Source organism: Cucurbita maxima, unplaced genomic scaffold (assembly GCF_002738345.1).
Source record: "Cucurbita maxima cultivar Rimu unplaced genomic scaffold, Cmax_1.0 Cma_Scf00009, whole genome shotgun sequence".
NCBI lineage: Eukaryota > Viridiplantae > Streptophyta > Magnoliopsida > Cucurbitales > Cucurbitaceae > Cucurbita > Cucurbita maxima.
The window spans coordinates 2589961-2597888 of NW_019272025.1; the positions used below are offsets into that span (position 1 = coordinate 2589961).

The 7928-nt window shown below is 32.6% G+C and overlaps 1 protein-coding gene across 1 annotated transcript in view; it reads right to left on the reverse strand.

Annotated features, from left to right (window-relative positions):
* Window positions 1–4288: 4288 nt before the first annotated feature.
* The window catches only part of LOC111484258 (pentatricopeptide repeat-containing protein At1g50270-like), a 7493-nt gene continuing 3853 nt past the window's right edge, over window positions 4289–7928 (reverse strand). The window contains exons 2-3 of the mRNA XM_023130786.1: window positions 4740–4938; window positions 4289–4518 (exon numbers count right to left, since the gene is read on the reverse strand). The gene's annotated coding sequence lies outside the window, so the exon portion shown is untranslated. The remainder of the gene's footprint in view (window positions 4519–4739; window positions 4939–7928) is intronic.

Genomic DNA, 7928 nt, shown 5'->3' on the forward strand with positions numbered 1-7928 from the left:
TGTGGAGGAAGGGGTATTTATTAAGGAATAAAGGGTTTGTGTTTAGGGGATGAGAGGAAAGGAGTGAAGGACAGGCCATGAGAGTGTTGGGTAATGTGTCCTATGAGATGGTGGGAGCCAAAAACCAGATGGGTCTACTTTTGCTTTGGATGTTGGCTCTCCCAATGGCAACTTGGACCCCCACATAGTGTTCAATACTTAATCAACCTAACCATTTATTACCTTTTAACCCCGAAAACACCCAAATAATGTGGCTAATTATTTTATATCGACTGTAACAGCCCAAACTCACCACTAAAAAATATTGTTTGCTTTAGATCGTTATGTATCATTGTTAGTCTCACGGTATTAAAACGTGTCAGTTAGAGAAAAGTTTTCACATCCTTGAAGAGATCCCACCTTAGCTGAAGACGGGTTTGTTATGGAGAGGTTTTCACACCTTTTGTGAGACCCCACGCCGGTTGGAGAGTGGAACGATACATTTCTTATAAAAGTGTGAAAACTTCAGACAATATCGGCTAGTGATGGACTTAGGTTGTTATAAATGATATCAGAGCCAAACATTGGCCGATGGGAGTGGATTATGAGATCCCACATTGATTATAGCGGGAAATGAAGCATTCTCCATAAGAGTGTGAAAACTTCTCTTCTTAGTAGACGTGTTTTAAAATCATGAAGTTGACAACGATAAGTAACGGACCAAAACGAACAATATCTACTAGGGGTAGAATCTCACACCGACAATATATAAAAATAGAATAGATTTTAAACTCGACTTAACATTCCATTAATAAAGTGTTTGTGTAATAGTGTAGGGTTTGATAGTAGGATTCAACATTTTTTTATATAAAAAAAATTAATAATATAAATTTATATTTTGCTGTTAAATTTTGAATTTGTTTTAAATGATAGAAATAAAACACGGAGACATTTGAGTAAAAGAAAGGTATATACATGAACTAAAATAATATTCGAATGAGAGTAATAACGATAATATGAAATTATGAATAAGAAATAATTAAAAGAGCCGATAATTATAATTAAAAAATTAAAAATTAATTTATATTTCCATAATTCCACGGTGGAAAAAAGAGAAATAACATCATTACTTATATAGAAATAAATCATTTTGGGTTTGACGAACTGAATCCAAATTCATTCTAATGAAAATTTCGGATTAATCTCAATATTATAGTTAATAATTTAAAAAAGAAAACGTCGAAAAGAAAGGGTAAGATAGTAAATTAAAATTGTCTCATTCAATTATTAGATTATTAAAAATTCGAGGAAAATAAATAAATAATTGTATAAAATATATTTAAAATATATAATATAAATGAAAATGAATTCAAGATTAAAACATATATTTTTATTAAATTCAAAACAATTATCGTAATTACCAATCGAAACCAATTTTTATAAAAGTAAAAATATTAAAAATAATAATTAGCTAAAATTCAAAAATCAATATAAAATATAATAATGGTACTCATAAATATTTTTCAAAATATATTATAATGTAAAATAAATAAATAAATAAATAAATAAATAAATATATATATATATATATATTTGGTGAGATCACGGACGAAGAAGGGAAGTGTACTGTTGGAGTACAAATTCTGTTGAAAGTTTTGAAATTTAGTGTTTGTTTGGACGTAGGGATTCTAATAATTCTTAATTTATTATTATTATTATTATTTATTTTTAATTTATTTTACAATTACAAATCTTCTTCTACTCAATCTTTCATGCAAATACATTGGAATTATCGAAATTATTATATTTTTTTTTTACTATATGGTTTTGTAATTAATCGCTCCAAATATTAATTTACGAGCAATTTTTTAATGATAACTAAATTTTTGTAAAACATGTCAAAGAAAATAATTTTAAGCTGAAACTTCTTGAGTGAGAAAAAAAGTAATATTGCTTCAAAAATACCAAAAAAATAATAATAATAATAAATAAATAACTTTACTAATTGAGATTTTAAATTATTGTCACATTTTTATATGTATTTTTTAAAGTACGATGGCTCTCTATATGATAAGAAATATGACATTATCATTAAGCACACGTCGACGGAGAATGATTATGAGTTTATAATAAAAAAAATACTCTCTTAATTGGTATGAGACTTTTTGGAAAGCTAAAAGCTAAGCTATGAGAGCTTACGCTCAAAGTAGACAATATCATACCATTGTGAATAGTCGTCGTATTCATCTAACGAAGATGATAGACTCAGGTTAAAACTCTAGGGTGACTTGAATTTATTGTTACATTATTTTTATTTTGTTTAATTATCTATTTTTCAACAACTCTCCATTTTGAAATATAGTTTTTCAAAATATTTATTGGAATTGAGCGGTAAAGGTTAATAAAATAATAAAATAATTAAATAATTAAATAAATAGATTTTTTATATTAACATTGAATAAATAACTAGAAAAATCCAAATAAAATTTGTTTGTGTAAAAAAAAAAAAAAAAAAAAACAGTTAGATTAGGTTAAAAATGTGGAAACTCGAGCTATCCAACCATTTGTACACTCCACCCTTAATTTATCCCGTTCGTATTTTTATTTTAAAGGGAAAAAAAAGTGGGCCCCTTTTGAGAAGATATTTTATGCGGAAAAAAAGGAAAAATATAAAATTTATTTACATGCAATAAATTTGTAGAAAATATATATTATTTATTTTATTTATTTTTTCGGTAAAGAAAAAAAAAAAAGAATAATAAAATAGTGATGTCCTACGCATTAATTAGAAGGGGGAGCAATGTTTGGTGATAAAATAAAGTAAATCAGAAATTATTTATTTATTTATTTATTTATTGTTATTATTATTTATTATTATTATTATTTTTGGTGTGGTCCTTGAATCTCTACAGCCACTAAGTCAGAACAGCCTGCAACAAGACATTTATCCCCACTCTCTATATTATCAATACTTTCATCTCTCTCTCTATGTATGTATATATATATATATATATAATATTTTCTGTATAATGTCGGTTGTGATTCGAACCTTAGGGACGATGTTACAAGTTGGATTTGTATAGTTCGAGATTAAAAAACCGTCTTATGTTTGACATGTGGATTTGGAATATCCACGTCATAAATTAAAGCTGATTAGTCAAGATATAGTAGGAGTGCTGGTAACTTTGGTTCTCGAGTTCAAAGTCATGAATTAAAATTTCAAGCATTTTCTCGATAATAATTTTGATTTTTAAATTTAATTTTTAAAAAGAAAAATCAAATAAAATATTAAAATAACTTTATTTAATTTTATTATAGGAGTATGATTATGTTTGATAAGAAAGCAATCAAAATGATAGCAAAAGGGAAAAAGGGGTAACCCCTTGTGAAAAGACAGAAAACCCCTCAAAATTAGGGGCCTTAAAAGCTACTTTAGAGAAGCTTTTTCCCAACATCTTATGACAGTTGATTGCGTGAATAACGGCCATATTTCCAAACCTAGAATACAAAAACAGAATCTTTTTGTACTTTTTAGAACAATCACTTTGTAACAATACCTAAACCAAATAAAATAAAAGATATGGTTTGTTTTGATAGAGGAAAAAAAAAAACGATTCACGGCATCAAATGTTTGTATGAACTACTATTACGATGTCATAAAGATTCGACAAAGAGACAGAGTCCCACATCATGAGTTAATACGTAACGAATACATCTCTATTGATATGAGGTCAAACTACGAGAGTTTATGCTCAAAATGGACATTATCATGTACTATTGTGAAAGGTTGTGGTTCCTAATCATCTCTTGTTCTAATATCACGTTAAACTAGAAATGGGACGAAAAGAAAATTTGGGTCAGTGTCATAAAAGGGACTCCTCCATGTTCCATGAAAAAGAAATGAATGGTGGAAAAAACAGAGGAAAAATAACAGGGAACAGAGAGAGTGAAAAGGCCAAAAGGGTCGATGGTTCACATCCAAATGCGGTGACCCGGTGAGCCAATGGAGTAAAAGGAATATAATATATATATATTTTTTTGAGAGAGTTTGATAGGGACTATTCCTTGTGTTTGGCACATGGAAGGCCATGTTACTCTTGTCCCCAAGTCTTCTTTCTGAAGAAGACAACATAGTAAGGCAAATCAACCCCAACTACTTCAAATCTCCCACTTTTACTTTACCATAACTTTAACCATTTTCCCCTCTCACTGTTTTCCTCCTTGCCTTCCTACTTTTACAATATGTTTATGCCCGAGATCCCACGTCGGTTGGAGAGGAGAACAAAACATTGTTTATAAGGGTGTGGAAACCTCTCCTTAGCAAACGTGTTTTCAAAACCATGAGACTAAGAGTAATACGTAATAGATCAAAGCGGACAATACCTCTTTTGTGACAGTCTGACTAGCAGAGCTTTACCCCATGTGAAGTGTTGTTGTAAAGATGACCGGTTTAAAGATGACCGGTTTGATGGACGTGCTGAAAATGTAGCCAGCAGCAGGCCGCCGCCTTAGTTTTCTGGCTGGAAGTTTAGTTGTGATCTGCAGCAATTCAATATTCAAACCATAATATGTATACAGTTAAGATAGTTAAAAGATTATCAAAGGAAAAATGACAGAATGAGGGTGTAGAGTACAAGAAGCCTGGATTAGAAGGATATGCACAATGAAATAATGATTGATTGGGATGGGAATTGAACAATTGGACCCATCTAGACATTGATGGAGCAAATATAAAACTTGAGGATAGGATTGTGCTGTACCTCGTAAGCAAATATGCGAAACAAGGGCGAGATTGATATGAAATCACGTCACGATGAACATGACTGCACATGCAGGTCCAAAACAAAAGCAGGGCCGTCGGGTCCCATCCCCATTTAAGGTCATGTACTAGAGAAAGGTCTGTGAATGATCATGTGTATTCTGCAACATCCTATGAACTTTGCTCCGAATATGCAATGTCTATATGTTTAGGAAAGAAAGCATATGAACGACCAAGTAAACAGAGTACAACAGAAGATAATATGACTTTCATAGAAGGGCCGATTATGAGATCCCACATCAGTTGGGGAGGAGAACGAAACACCACCCTTTATAAGGGTGTAGAAACATCTCCCTAGTAGACGTGTTTTAAAAACTTTGAGGGAAAGCCCAAAAGGGAAAATTCAAATAAGACAATATCGGCTAGCGGTATGCTTGGGCCGTTACAATTAAGACAGTACCCTCTATTAAAACAGAACATTCGACCATTACATTTACATCTGACCGACGAAAAAGCCACCTTAGCTGTTAGGACTTGGACAGACAAACAAGAGGTACCCTATTAAAGTTTCTATTTGCAAATTAAACGTATTGAACAATGCTTACATCTCATGTCTGCCTGAGCAGTTGTTAAGTTTCATACTACTCCTAGAATTAGAAAACTAGTAGTCTAGCCTTGAGTTGTCCAGGCCTGGATAATTATGCAAAGGGCTAATAATTTACAACTCACTATGAAGCAGCAACATGAAAACCTTATTCAAGATAACATTCCATAGGAAATCTAAATCACTTCTTTATGATGATCATAAAAAGTCACCAAATTTAGGAATGTAAGAGATTCTAAATGTGTTCAAACCAAACAAGGAGTATAAGGTTATATGACCAAATGAGAAGGCTAAAAGAGAATCTTCAACTTCAAAAGTACATAATATAGCCAAAGAGCTAAAAATTATCTAGGAGAAGCGAAAACGTCGAACTCCCTAAAGACAGTGATGTAAGTTCCAGATTAAAAGATAAATGAGTAAGCTGGAGAAATCAAAATTCTTAAGAAAGGAGCTATATGCTAAAGGATAAGGACTAAATATTAGAGCACCAGTTATTTGTAATGGAAGGACAAACATGTCTTTTAACACAAAAAAAAAAGAAAAAAACTCGATGGTCATGCGAAGATACACTGCATTTCAAAAGCTTGGCAGCTCAGCGGGAAGTACTGCAAGATTTCAAACCATAAATGAATAAACGATGAAATATAATGGTTGATGTTGGTCCTAGTTTGTAGGAAATAATCTTAATGAAGCTGTATAAAAGGTTTTGCAACTAATAACAAAGAGATGGACACACGAAGTACCAACAATTGAAGGTCACCATTATTTCAAATGAACCAAATTTTAGGTTCTTGTTTCTTACCTTCTTTAGTTCACATGACAGAAAATCAGTAATAGAAATTATCACCCTTCTCGTAACCTCACTGTATTGTTAAGTGACTCCTTAATAAAGCACCATGGAGTTCTTGTATACTGCAATGAGCATTTTGATTCAATTTTCCACTCAATGGGATTGGAACGTGGTTTGGAATGCTATCATTTGGATGTGATCTCTGTTTATTCATATGCCCCTCTTTTACTCGGGTGCACATGCCCACCGTTTATTCATATGCCCCTCATTTACTTGGGTGCACATGCCCACCAGTTTATGTCTTGGTTCGTCTTTGAATCACATCTTACTAGGAGAGGTACAACTCTGATACCATTCTATCACGACCCATGTTTATGATTCAAAATCCAGATTTTGCACTTGATGACTCCAACATTCTCCTGCGACATGGTCACATTACTTACCTCTCGCTTCTAAGAGTGAAGACTATCTCTATAGACAAACATGAGTCCTTTCAACATGTTTTGTCCTCACTCACGTGTTTCCTGAGAAAATTTCCTGCAGGTCACCTAACATAGAATTAATTCAAGCAAAGCACACCTAACTTTAGAGTTTCTATGGTTAAGTTACCAAAAAGAAAGGTGCACTTTGTTGGTATAGGTAGTAACTTTCTATTCTTTTAAGCCTTTCTTAGTCATCTTATCCTTAGTGTCGCTCTCATTTGGACGTGGTCTCAGTTTGTTCATGTATTCCTCATTTACTTGGGAGTCACATGTCCATCAGCTTCTGCCTCGATTCGTCCTCGAACATCATTTTATTGGGAGAGGTACCGCTTTGATACCATTCGATCACAACCCATGTCCAGGATTAGAAATTCAAATTTGGCACATGATGGCCCTAGCATTCCCTTGCAACATAGTCATATTACTTACTCCTTACTTCTAAGACTGAAGACTATCCTTATAAAGCAACACAAGTCCTTTCAACATGTTTTGTCCTCATTCATACGCTTCTTAGAAAAATTCTCAGGTCACCCAACATAAAATTGCTCCAAACAAAGCACGCCAAATTAACTTTGAGGTTTCTATAATTGAGCTACCAGAAAGGAAAGTGCACCTTGTTGGTACAAGTAGTAACTTTCAATTCTTTTAAGCATTTCTTAGTCATCTTATCCTTAAGATCGCTTTCATTCGGATGTGGTCTCAGTTCATTCATGTGCCCCTTAAAGTGTTACAATGAAATGAAGTTCTTGTATACTGCAACGTTGAGCATTTTGATTCAATTTTCCACTCAATGGGATTGGATAGCTTCCCATGTGGTTTCTCCATGAGATGCACACAGAAATACGTGTTATCTGAATATATGCCAAGTAATCACTGGCTTGTAAACTCATGCATACTTCCTACCATAACAAAGTTGAAAACTGTCAACAATTACATCCTATTTCATGCATTGATTTCTTAAAATTGTCGCCAATATGTGTCTATGTGCATGCCTATCATCCATATGTGTCTATGTGCATGCCTATCATCCTCTGGATAGAGAATACCGAGTGTCTCAGGAGAGAGATGGGCAAGGCAGGAAGTTGACAGAACTACCCCTGGACAAAATTGTGTCTCTCTCCAATGGTTTCCTAGTCTATGAGAAACCCAAAACCTTATCAAGTCACAAAAAATATCTGAGCACTTGATTTCTTCAACCTTATTTTGTTTTCTGGGCAGCAATCTGAGCTTCCAAGTAAAAAAAAAAAAAAAAAAAAAAAAAAAAAAAAAAAAAAAAAAAAAAAAAAAAAAAAAAAAAAAAAAAAAAAAAAAAAA